Source organism: Sturnira hondurensis, unplaced genomic scaffold, assembly GCF_014824575.4.
Source record: "Sturnira hondurensis isolate 20B ecotype Veracruz unplaced genomic scaffold, ASM1482457v3 Scaffold0015509, whole genome shotgun sequence".
Taxonomy (NCBI): domain Eukaryota; kingdom Metazoa; phylum Chordata; class Mammalia; order Chiroptera; family Phyllostomidae; genus Sturnira; species Sturnira hondurensis.
The window spans coordinates 5,153,345-5,169,350 of NW_028088140.1; positions in this window are offsets into that span (position 1 = coordinate 5,153,345).

Genomic DNA, 16,006 nt, shown 5'->3' on the forward strand with positions numbered 1-16,006 from the left:
GATTAAGAACACACAGAGCCTGAGCTTTCAGGCCTGGTAAGAAGGCCCGTCTTTTGTCTCTGCAGACAGTGCCAGAGATAAATACCCTGAAGACACGATGTCACACAGGCTGAAATGAATGTGCCAAGCCAAAACGAAAGTAAAGCCACACAATGGTAACTACTGAAGGAGCAGCTGGTCCTGGTGGCACCAGACTGTGTCTTTCAGCCCATGTCATCAACACTTGTTCATATAGTAAACATTTTCTGAAGAGGTGTCTGTCAGTTTCCATTTATTTATAAATAAGTGAATGAATAGCATCCAACTTACACATTTTTCATGGTCTTTTTTTTTCCTTTAAATTCCAAAACAAGATGAGAAAGGACACCATGCAGCAAAGTCATAATGTCCAAAGAATGCAGCTCTGTCCTGGAAAGGGGGCTGACGACTGACAGACGATACATGTTAGGACAATGGAATGAAGCAGTTGCAGGCTTTGCTGGAACAAAAAGAGGTCAAGTCTTATTCTTTTCTCCTACCAGGACACAAAGAGCTGGTCGCAACTTTTCTTTAGAAAGAAGAAGAAGAATGCATTCCTACGTCAAGGCTCCCCAGGGCAGTGGGAGCCGTCCCAGGGCTCCTTAGTGACACAGTCTTGGTTGGTGGACAAATATTTCTGACCTTTTTTATATTGAACTTGCAGTCATCGTGGGCTAAGCTGCCATGTTAAGCCTTTTAAATGTAAATTAGTCATAGTCAGCTCATTTTACCCATCTGCTCTTGAAAATACCAAAATGACTGGAAAGATAAAGCTATACATATTCAGAATCATTCTTTATTGAGGTTTATAAAGTCCAGTGGTCACTAAATTTCTTATCAGTAAAAATGGTGTTGGAGTGCTTCTCTACTTATTAGCACCTTCTCTACAAAATAAAATACAAAAATAAATAAATTAAGCCACATTCATCTTGGGTCAGACAATGAATTGAAAACAGTGCAAAGATGCAGAGGATTAAATAAATGCACCTTTTCTGAAAACCGTGATGACACAATTCAGATGGGGCTTCCTTTTCATATCATCACAGTACATAACAATTGGCAGTCTTTGGGGTTTAAACCTCAGCTGACATTTAGTCGTCAAGTTGGTCAATTGATGTCATCAATTCTCTAATTCTTCAACCCTTCCTGCATCCAAGTTCTGATGCTGGTCAGAGCAATGTGATTTTCTTGGGCCAATGGGTTTCTATCAGATATGTTGTAAGCAGTGGGCTAAAAAGGTGTGTGCATGCTTCTGGTTTTGCTCTTGTCCTCAGCCATTGCCATGAGAACACACCAGGGCTTGCCCCCTGAATGGTGAGAGACAAGTGGAACATAGTGGAGGCCTGGTAATCATTCCAGCCAGAGCAATCCTAATCTGCTGACAGTCAGCTGACTCCCAAGCGTATAAGGGAGCCCAACTCAGACCAGAAGAAAGACCCAGCTGAGTCCAGTTAAATCATTAACCTGCAGGATTGTTAACTAAATAAACCCCGTCTTTAGGCACTAGATTGTGCGGTCATTTGTTATGCAGCATTATTGTGGAAAAAGATAACTGATACACTTTATAATACTGGACAAGTCACTTTACCCCCCTACAAGCTTTGGTTTTCTTTAATTTTCTCGTCTTTGAAACAGTGTACAATGACTTCTTTACAAGGTGGCTGCCATTATTAGATTCATTATATTCGACAAGGCATACAAAATTGTTTAGCACTGTCCCTGGTACATAGCTGGCATGTAATCAATGGGAGTCCCTTCCGTGCCTCAAGATCAGCTTTTAGATCTCTTCCATCAGAATAAATGTCTTCTTAATCTTCTCACTAGTGATCTTTATACCCTATAGAAGCTCAATGAATCATAGTTATACCCTATGCCCTGTTTGAAGTGTTTCAGTGGAAGTCCTCAAGATGAATTGCAAATGTTTAAATAGAAAGTCTCTTGTGACACCCAGAAGATTCCTACATTGTGCCTGGAATTTCTCAGATTACTTCAAAAACTTCATTCACTTGAGACCACAAATCTAAGATGAAGTCTAGAGAAAAACCACTGACTACCCACTGCCTGATAGCTTTCTCTGCAGGTGGGAGCCCTCCCTTCCGACAGTAAGGCAGTCCAGAGGAGCTCTCCTTCAAATAGTAATAGAATTGGAATAAATACATAAGCCCCCTTACCCTAAGATGGAATAATTCACGGTCTGTACTGTTTCTCAGAGATCCCTCGGGGTACTGAATTCCAGTTGTCCGAAACAGTAATCTCATCTGTAATGCATTCTTTATTGGGTACATTGCCTTCACTATTTTACTTCTCCACATTCCTAAACATTTCCTCCCAAATAAAAGCTTGCATTCAAATTCTTTCAGATCCATTAAGGAAAAAGTTTCTGACCTATAGTTTATACTATTGAACTCTGTGCGGCCATCAAAACAGAGAGGTGGAACTATATACTGACCAGAAGGCAGTCCAGCAAAAAGTAAGCTGTAAAGAACTAGATAAAGCATAAGTAAGCCCATATTATTAAGATGAATATACAGGTCAACAGAAAGATATTCACATTTCTACATAAAAATCCTCACCAAACTTTTAAAGTGATAACTTGGTGAGTGGGAAGGAATGACGAAGACCTAGGAGGGCTTACACATTTGCAAACCTTGTATACCTTAACATTTTTCATAATAACCATTATTATTTTTTGTGTATACACAAAACAGAAAAATAGACATAACATGAACAAAGTGATAGCATGTGCTGCAAAGAAGTCAAGTGAAAGAGAACTTGGAAATTACTTTGTGAGGACCACACCATCTCAGGGTTCAGAAGCATTCTGAGAGCTCACCTGATACCTGAATCTGTTCCACAGCAACCTGACCTGAGTTTGAATGCCTCCGAGAGCAGGAAACCTGCTGCTACCCAGGGCAGCCCATTTCATCTTTGGGTAATTCCAGTGGTAATCAAATTCATCTTGATTTGTTTTAAACAGCTGCCTCTGTGGCTGTTCCTTGTTAATTCAAAAGTCTTCACTTTAGGCTTATAAGAAAAGTAATCCTTTTCCCACCTGAGAGGTCTTCATATGTTTGCACACAAATTGCAGGCGAACTTAAGCCTCCTCCAAACCAAACATCCCACTGTCCTTCAGCCATTCCATATGTGGTAGTAAAAGAACAGAAGGAGCTAAAAAGAGTCCATAAGTCATAAAATAAAGTGATAAGTACAAAATATATGCTTTTGAAATGTTAACAATAAGGGTTAGTTGTACATTGAGATGGTATCTTGAGAAACAAAGCTAAAATTTCCAGAGGTAACAGGAATTTTGAGCAGAAAGGGAAAACTGAGCACTCATCTATCCAACGAGGAAACCGATAGGAAGGGAGATGGAACACTGGAATACGACTGCGTGCCCAGAGAGAGGGAAGAGAGAAATGCCAGACACAAGGGGCAGAAACCAGAATTTGATGAGGAAATACAAAAGTGAAAGTGAAATAAATCTTCCCAGGAAAACAGGGGACCAGGTTGTCTGCTATTAGAGAAGGAGGCCAGTAATGTGTGACGAAAAAGTGGGAAGGTGCGCAATGTTGAGTTGAAAACTCATGTTAAAGGTATTGCAGTGCCCACTGAAGAAACAGAAGATGGACTCAACAGGAGTAGAAGGAGTAGTTAGCTTTGGTTGGGGCTGTGTGTAGGAGGGAGTGGACACATCTTAGGTTTACAGTAGTGAGTTTTTTCAAAGGCCTTTCACTACTCAGGGTTTCCCCCTTCCACTCCCTCCTCCGCTCCCCCACCAAATTCAAGTGATTGCACTATTGATTGCTGGCAGGAGATGGAGAGGCCCGTGGCAGGACGACAGCAGTGGTGCTTTGTCCCTGGTCCCCAATTACAGGGACTCACACCCTTGTGTGTGTAGACCCACACGTGTGTGTCCCAGTAGAAACTTTATACTCTATGGGCTTATGAGAGAATCTTAACAGCTTCCAAAACTGCCCAACCTGTAAGTAAAATCTCAGTCTTCAACAATGTGAACTGTTTTACCCAGTCTGTCAAAAAATAATAGCAAATATATTTAAAGTGCTACTTTTTCATGCCCTTGACATACTGCTTTGAGTTTCTCATGGCATCCCAATGGATTACTATGAATTATTTTGCAGGCACAAAATTCCGTTTTTCTCTCCCACCCTAGACTATGATCTTTGAAAATGTACTGATTAAGAGCTGAAGTCCCTTGTTTCTCCACCAGCCTTCTCTGCAGGTATACATGAAAGCATGCAGGTAGCTCCACGTTTAGAGAGCTAGGACATCTGAAAAGCTCTTTTCCTGTGTAACTCAGCAATCACCAGCCCCTTTCTGGCTGACTTCTTGGTCTGTCTTCCATCTCCATAGTTGCTCATCTAACATTCATCCAGTTCCGACCTCACTCTGTACCCCCACTCACTCTCTAGGCTATCTTCCTAACACCTGTGCTATGACACCCCGTCCTTGTGCCCTTTTCAATACTCAGGACACTTTGAAGGGGTGGTGCTCTGTAAAAGGAGACAGGAGCTGGTCAGACTCAAGAGTCTCAGGAAAGCTTATGAATGTGAGGGCATCCATAGCACCATAGGCACTATGATATTCACACATTTGCCTGGCTAACAAAATAGATATCCTCATTAAGGTTTATACATTTCTGTAGTTGTACCCTTCTTCCTCAAGTGTTTTCCTGTATGGTCTCTTGCCATTTTCTCCTTAATGCTATTTGACATTCATCACATCTTACAATTTGGACTCCATAACAATAGACCCAAAATAACAAATAAAGGAAACATGAATTATTTGGTTTTTATCCCAACCAAACACTTACTCACTTATAGCATTAACTGTAAGTGCCAAACAAGAGTACCTCCAGCTGGGGAGGAAGGACCCACAGGGAAACCATTAAGGTATAAGTGCAATCTGATGCATGGGGAGAATGTCAGATTCTTGGTCTGAATGTGAAGAGCAAAGAAAATAGCTTCCCAGGTGCTCTGCCGTCCAGCTGGGTAATCAGCACATTTCACCCCAATTTTATCTAAACGTAGCCTTTTAAGTCCACTTAGCCTCTTCTGCTATTTTATTGAGAAAAATCAAGGTCATCTGATAAAAGCATCCCAAATTCCCCCAAGTCTTCTGGGCAGAGGCAAATCTGAGTCTAAATTGAAGCTTTCTTTGACACTCCCTAGCTACTGGGAAAATGCCTTGATCTTTCCATGTTTGTAAAAAACGTTCCTCATTATAAAGGGGTAAAAATAATACTGATTTTTTCAGGATTGTTCTGAAGTTTTATTTAAACCATGTATCAATTAAAAGCCTCTGGCCATTTTTTTTTTTAGTATGAGATTAAAATTGTACAGAAAACTCCTGGTTCTCTCTGTCTGTATTTAATCACTTGGACCAAATTTTATATTTAACAAATGGTCATTATTATAATGTCTTTGTTTTCTTTTTTGGTGATATAAAAACAAATATGCAAATTACACTTTTTAGAAGTGCCTTGTCCCCATACTACATATCCGAAACAATTGTAATTAGATGTGACAAGAGATTGAACTACCTCTAGCCCAACTGAAGTTATCACAAAGATGATTTAGAATATAAATTTGTGTGTACCCCTTAATGATGAATGCCACTCTAGGTGTATGTTGAAATATAGTTATAATTTTAATAAAACACTTAAAATAAAACAATCAGCACAATAATAGTATGAATTTTCATTAAATATCTTAAAATTCAATTTGAAATATTTTAAGTATATATTATTTTATCTTTATCTTGTCCTTTTAATAACCACTTTTATACTTTACACAAAAGTTATTAGTACAAGCATGCATGTATATAATTTGCAAATAAACAGATGTGCATATATTAGCAGGACATGGTCAGGCATTTCTCAGTGATGGGGAATGCACTCTCGGAAGTTTGGAGAACATGATCTACACTGACTCCAAGCGTCTGCTTCACCCTTCAGGTTATGTCACACCCTTGCATAAAGCTCTATCTTTCCTAGTTCTCCATTTCCCAATGAATATGGTGTGAGCTGCTTACACACGTTCAAGGCCTTTCTTAACTTGGTCCTAGCCCTTTTGTATTTCTCCAGATCCTGACAGGAAACAAATTGGCATACTTCAGTTGAAAAGAGATTAATAGAGGGACTACCTCCAAAGGTGTAGGTAAAGTACAGAGAAACCTCAAGGGAAAGTGACATGAAAAGACAGGAGAAAGTGTCCTTCCCCCCAAAGTGATGAAGGAAGGGAGCACTCACCCTTCCCTACAAGCAGAGAGGGCCCTTACAGAGGCCATCAGGGGAGCAATGCAGCCAGGTGGAAGCCAACCCAGCTGACTCTCCCCTCTCCCTCAGCTTTTCCCTCTTGGCTGAATCCGGCCGAGCAGACAGATATTGATGTGGTTCATATAGGTTAGCCTTCCATGACACAGAACTGGAGAAAGGTAGAAATGGGACCTGGAAAAGCAGATGGAAGATATTCAGACCAATCTCTCTCTGACTTTTTTATTCATTCATTCACCCATCTGTTCATTCACTTATTCATTCATTGATGTTTTCATTTCTTTGTTCAAAAATTTCCAACAAGCAGAGTGTCAGTAACTGACCTGAGCACCAGGGACACAACAGGAACAAAACAGTGTCCCTACCCTCACCTCTCACAATACATTTCAGAGCAGCAGTAAACAAATTAACAGAAAAAAATAATTACAGGTCACCTTGTGTTCTACACAAGGTGATCTGTGCTGTGATAGGGCCTAGCAGTGACTTGCTTCAGGAAAAACAGCCCTAGATGGTCTCACTGAGGAGGGAAGACATAAAAAATGATCAGGGGTCAGCCAAGTGAATAGATGGGAAAGAATATTCCAGAAAAGAGAAGTAGTAAGTGCAGTGGCTCTAAAGTGATCATGCTTAGGGTGATCCAGAGAAAAAAAGGAGCTAGTGTGGCTGGTGGTCATGAAGCAATAAATGGCTGGGACGGTGGGCAGGGATTGCCTCATACCAGACTCTGCCAGCTGAGCTAAGGAACTTGAGCAATGATGTGTTATTGAAGCAGGTGGTGCTGTGAACTTTCTGAACTGCTCCTGCTGCCCTAATATTGCCAACATGTCTCAGTGCCCTTGCACTTGCAGTGTCCCCTGCCTCAAGCTCACCCTCTTTTATCTGATTCATAGTTACTCATATTTTGACCCAGTTTGCCACGTCTGAAGCTTTCCTTGGTCCCCTCAGGCTGTCTTAGTCACTTCCTTTTCTGTGCTCCCTTCGCACTTTGCTCATGTCTCATAGCTTTGAGAGACAAATCAGAAAATAGTAATTTGCTTACTGATAGTCTTTCTAGACAGTGAGCCCTTTGAAGGCAAGGGCCATTACCTGTTTCTTTGCCTCTCCACCCTACCCCACCTCTCACCCCCAAGCCCTTTGAGAACTGAGACAAGGTCTCCTCATGTTTACGTCCTCACCCTGCTCATCCACCCACCCTTACTTCACCTGGTTGAGGGTGTGCCACATGAGTCTCACTCAGCAAGGCACAGCTGATTGACTAAAGGCAGAGAAACACAGACTTTCCACCAGCTCTGGCCTTCAATGACAAGAAAAACCTGCCCAAAAGAATCTATCAGTGATTCGGCAATGTCTCAGAGTTTCGTGAACGTAGAAAGTAAGACAGATGATGGAATTCACTTAAACAATGAGAAAGGGGTTTCATTTGTTTTATTAATGTAGAAAAAGTATTTAATTACAAAGTCAATAAATTAAACCTTTATAGCCATAGTTTTTTTAAAAGTTAATAAAATTGCACATATATGTTTGCTACAAATTTTGCAAGCTTGTCTTTTCCTAGAAGGCAAAGACTGAGTCTTTTTTTTAAAGTTAATTTTTGGACTTACAGTCAAGATGGCAGCATAAGTAAACACAGCTCACCTCTTTGCACAACCACATCAAAATTACAATAAAAATATGAAACAACCATCACTCAGAACTGTCAGAAATCATGTACAATGAAAGTCTGACAACTGCAGAGTGAAAGAAACTACATCCATGTAGACTGGTAGGAGGGACAGAAATGTGGAACAGGCTGGTCCCACATTCACATGCGGTGGATAAAAATTCGGAAGAGATATCTCAGGAGTAAGGGGTCCTAGTCCCAACCAGGCACCCCAGCACAGGGTTCCAGTGCAAGGAAAATAAGCTCCCATAACTTCTGGCTGCAAAAACCAGTGCGGATTCTGTTGATGGAAGAAGCTTCTGGAGTCCAAGCAATACCTCTTAAACAATCCAGGCATAGATTTAATCAGACTGACTCTGAGCTCCAGCACCAGGGTAGCAGCCAGAAAGGCATCAGTGACCTACAGGGGAACTGAAGTGTCTGGCATCGAGGCAAAAGCTAGGGAACAGCTTTCTCCCACACAGAAAGGCAGACAGAGGCCTTTGTGCATTTTCTGAAATCTCCTTCCACAGAGCTACAGAGCTAGCAGGCTCATACTTCTCAACTTCCTAAATCCTCTCACACAAGCAACAGCTGGCCTCAATGAGTCCCTAGCCCCCAAACCTCTTGCTAAGGGGTTTGGGGGCTAGGGACCAGCAGGCCCAGCAATAGCAGCAGCCAGCCTAGATTCACAGCTTGTCTTTGCATGGGAATCTCCAAGCCCAACACGAGTAGCAGGCATATCAGACTCAGACCACTTTGTAGCTGAAGCAGGGTGGCCCCAGGCAAAACATAGACAGGGCTTAATCTTGGCCTGCACCACCCGGGAAACCCCAGAGCCTGTGCACTCAGTAGACAGCTACAGACCACGTCAGAGCAGCACCACCTGACCCACACACAAACAATCTTCCACGGAGGGTGGAGGTTGGTGGTCAGTGGTCATAGACAATCCTTGCAGCTGACTGGCCTGGATGAATCCCTCCCATTGACCTGCCAACTGGTTATGCCTGTTATGCCCAGTCATGCCTCATCTCCAAGAGGAGGATGTACTCAGCCCACATGAAGGGTGAACCTTGAGTACCCAGCTTGGGTGATGGGAGATGCTGTGCCACTGGACCCCTCAGGACACCTACCGCATTAAGCCATGCCACCAAGACAGAGAGTCATAGTAGCTCTGCCAGATACACAGAAACAAGCACAGAGAGGCTGCCAAATAAAGAAACAAAGAAATGCAGCCCAGATGAAAGAATAGATCAAAATTCCAAAAAAAGAACTAAACAAAATGGAGATAAGCAATCTATCAGATGCAGAGGTCAAGACACTGATCATAAGGATGCTCAAGGAACTTACTGAGGACCTCAGCAGCATAAAAGAGATGCAGTCAGAAATAAAGGATATACTAATTATGACTTCCAGCCAGGATGGAGGCATAAGTAGATATGGTTTGCTTCCTTGCACAACCAAAAGAAGGACAACAACCAATTAAAAAATAAAAAAACAACCAGAACTGCCAAAAAATCAAACTGAATGGAAATCCGACAACCAAGGAGTTAAAGAAGAAACATTCATCCAAACTGGTAGGAGGGGCAGAGATGGGCATCCAGGGCAGAAGGGACGCATGGCAAGGCATAGGAACAGGTGGGCAAGGCAGTCGCTGGTGGACCAGGCAGCCCCATATGTGGATAAGCCAAGAGGAACAAATGGGGAGCAAGACAGATGGGGCAACCCAGGACACCGACAAGCGAAATAAAACTTTAAAACCTCTGGTTGTAAAAATCTTTGGGTGTTGTGGTGGTGGGAACAACTCCTAGTCTCACAAGAGAGTCTGTTGTTGGGACCCAGGGGGTCCTAGAATGTACACAAACCCACTCACAGAGGAATCAGCATCAGAAAAAAAAATTTGCTTGTAGGGAGCAGGGGAAATGACTTGAAAGCAGGGCAAGAGCCAAGCAAGCAGCATTTCTACCTCTCTGACCCCTGCCCCACATACAGCACCACAATGCAGTGAAGTGGATTGTCCCACCCTAGTGAATACCTAAGGCTCTGCCCCTTACAATGTAACAAAGAAATATGACCCAAATGAAAGAACAGATCAAAACTCAAGAAAAAGAATTAAGTGACAAGGAGTTAGGCTACCTATCAGATGCAAAGTTCAAAACACTGGTAATCAGGATGCTCACAGAAATGATTGAGTACAGATGCAAAATAGAAGAATAAATAAAAGCTATGCAAAATGAAATAAAGAAAATATACAGGGAACCAACAGTGATGGGACAGAAATGGGGATTCAAATCAATGAATTGGAACAGAAGGAAGAAATAAACATTGAACCAGAAAAGAATGAAGAAACAAAAACTCGGAAAAGTGGGGAGAGACTTAGGAACCTCTGGGACAACTTTAAACTGTTCAGAGAATCATATGGGGTTCCAGAAGGAGAAAAGGAAGAGTAAGAATTGAAAACTTATTTGAAAAAGTAATGAAGGAAAACTTCCCCAATCTGGTGAAGGAACTAGACATGCAAGTCCAGAAAGCTCAGAGAGTCCTAAAAATGTTAGATCCAAGAAGAAATACACCAAGACACATCATCATTAAGTTATCCAAGATTAAAAATAGGAGAGAATCTTAAAAACAGCAAGAAGCGAGGAGACAGTTATCAACAAAGGGGTTCCCATAAGACTCTGAACTAATTTCTTAAAAGAGACCTTACAGGCAGGAAGGGGCTGGAAAGCAGTATCCAAAGTCATAAAAGGCAAGGACCTACATCCAAGATGACTCTATCCAGCAAAGCTTTCATTTAGAATGGAAGGGCAGATAAAGTGCTTCCCAGATAAGATCAAGTTAAAGGACTTTATCATCACAGCACCAAGCCCTTACTAAATAAAATGTTAAAGGAACTTATCTAAGAAAAAGAAGAAGATTAAAACCATGAACAGTAAAATGACAACAAACTCACAACTATCAACAACTGAATCAAAAAAACAAAAACAAAAACTAAGCAAACAATAGAACAGGGACAGAATCACAGAAATGGGGATCACATGGAAAGTTATCAGTGGGGAGGGAGTTGGGGAGAATGAGGAAAAAGGTAGAGGAAATAAAAAGCATAATTTGTAGGTAGAAAATAGATACAGGGAAGTTAAGAATAGTGTAGGAAATGAAGAAGCCAAAGAACTTACATGTATGACCCATGAACATGAACTAAGGGTGGCTATGCTGGTGGGAGAGGGGGTGCTGGGTAGAGGGGGAGAAAAAATAGGACAACTGCAATAGAATAATCAATAAAATAATCACTTAAAGAAAGAAAAAGGATATGCTAGTTAAAATAAATAACAATTTACATGGAAACAACAGTAGAGTGGATGAAGCCAAATATCAAATCAATGAGTTGGAATGTAAGGAAGCAAAATACAATCAGAAAAACAAGAATAAAGAAGAATCTAAAAAATTGAGGGTAGTGTAAACAACCTCTGAGACAACTTCAAGAGATCCCACATTTGTGTCATAGGGGAGCCAGAAAGAGAAGAGAAAGAGCAAGAAATTGGAAATCTATTTGAAAAAAATAATGAGAGAAAACTTCCCTAATTGGCTGAAGGAAATAAACATGGAAGTCCAGGAAGCATGGAGAGTCCCACACAAGATGGATGCAAACAGGCCCATGCTGAGATACATCAAAGCTAAAATGCCAAAGGTTAAAGATAAAGAGAGAATCTTAAAAGCAGGGAGAGAAAAGAAGTTAGTTACCTACAGAGGAATTCCCATAAAACTGTCAGCTGATTTCTCAAAATAAACTTTTTAGGCTAGAAGGTATTGGTACGAAATATTCAAAGTCATGTAAAGCAGGGACCTACAGCCAAGGTTGTTCTACCCAGCAAAGCTATAATTCAGAATCAAAAGGCAGATAAAGATCTTCCCAGATAAGAAAAAAAACAAAGGAGTTCCACATACCAAACCAGTATTATATGAAATGTTAAAGGAACTTATTTAAGAAAAAGAAGAAAATCAAAACTATGAACAATAAGATGGCAATAAATACATATCTATCAACAATCTGCACATAGCAAATACTTACTGAGTAAATACATAAAATAGCAAGAATGAGACATTGGACATACTCTGTCTAGACTATATCTATATTGCTTATGACTTTCAATCATAGTTAATGGGTGTAATGGTTATCTATAGCTGCATAACAAATCATCTCTACATGTAGCTGCTTCAAGCAACAAGTTTTTCTTTCTCTCACGGCACAGTTCAAAAAGTAAAAAGTTCAATGTGTACCTAGAGTTCAATGGGTGTCTTTAATCCATATGAGAATAATAAAATATAATACTTAAGTGTTCACTATATGTCAGACTATTCTAATAGCTGCATGTATTCACTCATTTAATCTTCAGACATTTACTTTTACCAACCCACTCTATGATTAAAAAATATGTGCACAGTGAGGTTAAATAACTCAGCAAAGGCCACTGCTATTAACAGGCAGGCCTTGGGTTTATACTCACGTTCAGCTCCAGAGCCTACACTTTTCATCTCTATTAGCCCTCCTTCAGCACTGATAAACAACAGTTTACTCTTAAAGATGAAGGTAATATAAAGAAGGCTTTTCCCTCTCATCGTTGTCATACATAGGTTATTTTATCTCTCTAAGAGACTTGCATAGCTCCATTGCCTCATATGTGCCTGATGGTCACCCATATTTGATGGTGAAATCAGTGGCCATGAGTCTGAACTTAGTGAGTTAGCTCAAGGGAATTCCAACCCATAGCCCTGACAGTATTAGAACTATTGAACAAGCAGTATGTTACTCAACGTAAAAACAAAATGTGTACCCACTAATCTGAACATTACAGCCAGTACCACTGATTGTACTATGCTCCCAGCATAAAACTTCGACTGTTCTCTCAGACCAGAAAATGACCAAAGGGACTAGGAAATCTCCTGTAAATGAAGTAAAGACCTCAGATATTAAAGAGTCTTTATCAGGTATCTTTCCCCAGCAAGGAATATGAAATCTCTCATGCACAGATATTTTTTCACTAGAGAACACACAGTATCATTTTTCAATCAAATTGAAGCACTGGGCATTGACTGAGTTCATGCCTTGAACTAGCTGCTTCGTCATAGGCACATTTCCTTGCTACTCTAGGCATCAACTCTTCATTACAAGGGAAAAAAGTTGAATGAGAAATCTCTAAGATCACATCTAGCTCTAAAAATTGAGCTTATATCCTTAGAAATGCAAGTCCATATAAAATCAACACTCCTTTTATTTAGATACTATTAACTGCACTTGATTAAAAATCTCACAGAACATGATATGAGAATTTATCATTTATCAAAGGCCAGACATGACATCAGTTCTGAGAAAGTGAAGCTGCATTCAAACAACCCAAGACCTGCAGAGAATTTCTCATTACTCTCTCCCATCACATGCCAGGGGAGTACAGTAGGAGATGACCAGTCGGCCCGCCCGTGTTGGTCATGGGCTGGGACACTTACTCACAGGGCCCATCTGAGAGCATCAGGCGGGTTTCACCTGAGGAAGTCATATTCATGCTCCTTACTGCACTCTCAGGGGTTCCTGGAGTTAGATATGGTTTTCTTCGAAATGTCATGAAAACTTCAGTGATGGGGGTGAAGTCTATTCAATAACATGGGGAGAAGAGGATAATGAATAAGACCCTGTTGACTTGAGAAGTAGGAAGCGTTAGAGGGGGATCAGAAAGGATCGTCATTGTACAGGGAGCTGGTTCCCCAGGTCACTAATTGTGGGATTCTGGGTAAGTCCCCTTAGCCCTTTTTTACAAAATGAGGAGATTGTGTTAAACTAGTGGTTTTCCGTCTGAGTTCTCAGAACAGAGGCGTCTCGTGGAAAAACCGGGCGGCAGAGAAAGGCACAAACACAAGCGGGGGCATGCTCTTGACTCTCTGCTCCATCTCCTACACAGTCAGCTTCATCTTCACCTGTTTGTATTGAAGTTGAACAAAGAGTGTATTTTTTAAAAGTTGTGCTATTATAGAAAAATAGAGTTTGAAAGGGCCAAGACTAGATGGGCTCAAAGATCTCCAACTCTATGGTTGCACACAGATAATAAGCATACAAATAAACAGGCATATACTTGCTGTCTCAAATCATTTTCACACCCACAGCAAACATCTGAGGTCACCTTAAAAGTATTTCTTTTGAAGCGGGATCTTCTTCCCGCCCAGTAGTAGATTCTGCAGCTCCTTGACAAAAGCACTTAAATCATAAAAATCGCCAGTGTCTCCTCTGCAGTAGAAAATGAGGCTGTTCGTGGCTTCTGGCCCTACGGCTGGTGTGACTTGTTCTAGCAACCTCCTGAAGTCGTCATTCCCCTTCTGCTTCACCATGGTAATAACTAATGCCATTGTTATTCATGGAGTCTTGGCAGAGTCCTTGAAAAAATCATCACTAACGTCACACATCAACCTTCCTGTCCCCACAACCTGAGCAGGGCTTGGCAGCAACCTTCCCAACATTCCATCAAAATGCTGCCACTCCTGGGTGAATTCAAACTGGTCTTCTGTCCCCCTGACAATCCCAAATACATCACATAGTCACCTAAATCTTCTTTGAAATAAGAAAGCAAAAGACCTCCATTTGCTGGGGAAGCTTCGGAGATAGTGAAAGGGATGATAGAGCCAAGTTCAACTGAAACGAATAAATGGAAAGCAAAAGCCATTGTGCACAGAGTAAAATGGGAGAAATTGAGAATGGTCTGCCACATCGCCAGGGGCAGCCTCACAATTTGATTAGCTCAGCCAGACCTGAGGAATTTGCTCAGTCTTCAGCAGCTGATGAGCTGTCCCTAATGGATCCCAGGACTAAACAGCATTGACATCCCTGAAGGTATTTCAGTTGTTATCAGTCAACTTTGGTTCAAATATCATGGTCAAGGGAGGGAACAGTAACAACATTGTATTCCAACTCTTGAAATCTGTTCCAAGTTTAATCAAGCAGACAGTTCTCTCCAAAGAGCAGTGCTTGTTCCACGGCACGGTGTTGGCAGTGCCACGCATGGTAGGGCACTTATCCAGTTCATTTTCTAGACCTGGAAGATGCAGAGGGCTAGCCAATCCCTGGCCTGCTTGCTGCCACAGCTCGTCCTGCAGCCAAGGAACACACCACAAATCTGTGACACCCCCCTTCACTCAATCCAGATGCAGCCTCAAAAGAGTTCTCTGAGCATCCACTGTAAATTAATCCGAGTTGACAGTTAAGACAAAACTTATTCCTCATCCCAGACATATGCTTGGTATTCATGGATTTAACATTTATAATTTTGATGATTCTTCTGAAGTTCATGATAGCTATAGAGGTCGACTTCATCACTTAGCTGACTCACTCATGATGAAAAGGTCCCTCATCTGATGAGTTAATGTAACCCCTGCCAGCACTTGTATCTCAACACAACTTTTTCTTTTTCTTTTTCTTGCTTTCAAAAGAAGCATTTTGTGAGAAAAAAAATTATGAACTCGGCTAGCATTTGTTAATTTGGAAATTCATAAAGGCTCTTACTATTAAAAAGTTCACTATTATAACTACTACCATAAATATTTATGCACACCACCCCCTCAGATCTAAGCTCATCTGTCCTCCACTGTTATCTCAATCAACGAGATGAATACTCAAAAAGCTGTTCAGGGCAGAAACCTGGAGGTCGAGTTTGAATTGCCCTCCTAACTCCTCATATCCCAACTTATGAGAAAATCCTTCTTCTAATCTGTCGTGATCTGCCCACAACCTTCCACATCCATTGTTGTCATCTTGGTCGTGGCTGGTTTTGACAGATCTCTTCTCCTACTCTTTCCCCTTGCTCTCTACTCTGTAGTCACAGAAATCATTTGAAAAGTGACTTTGGTCATGCCATAACCCTCCCTCCCAACACCCTCACCACCAAATATACTTTCACACACACTGAAAATCTTTCAGTGTTTGGTCTGCAACTAGTAAGGAATTCACATCAGAGCATGAGTGCAAAGCAGCACACGGCTTCTCTCATTAAGGAAGCCCTACTACTCGTGTGTGTGTT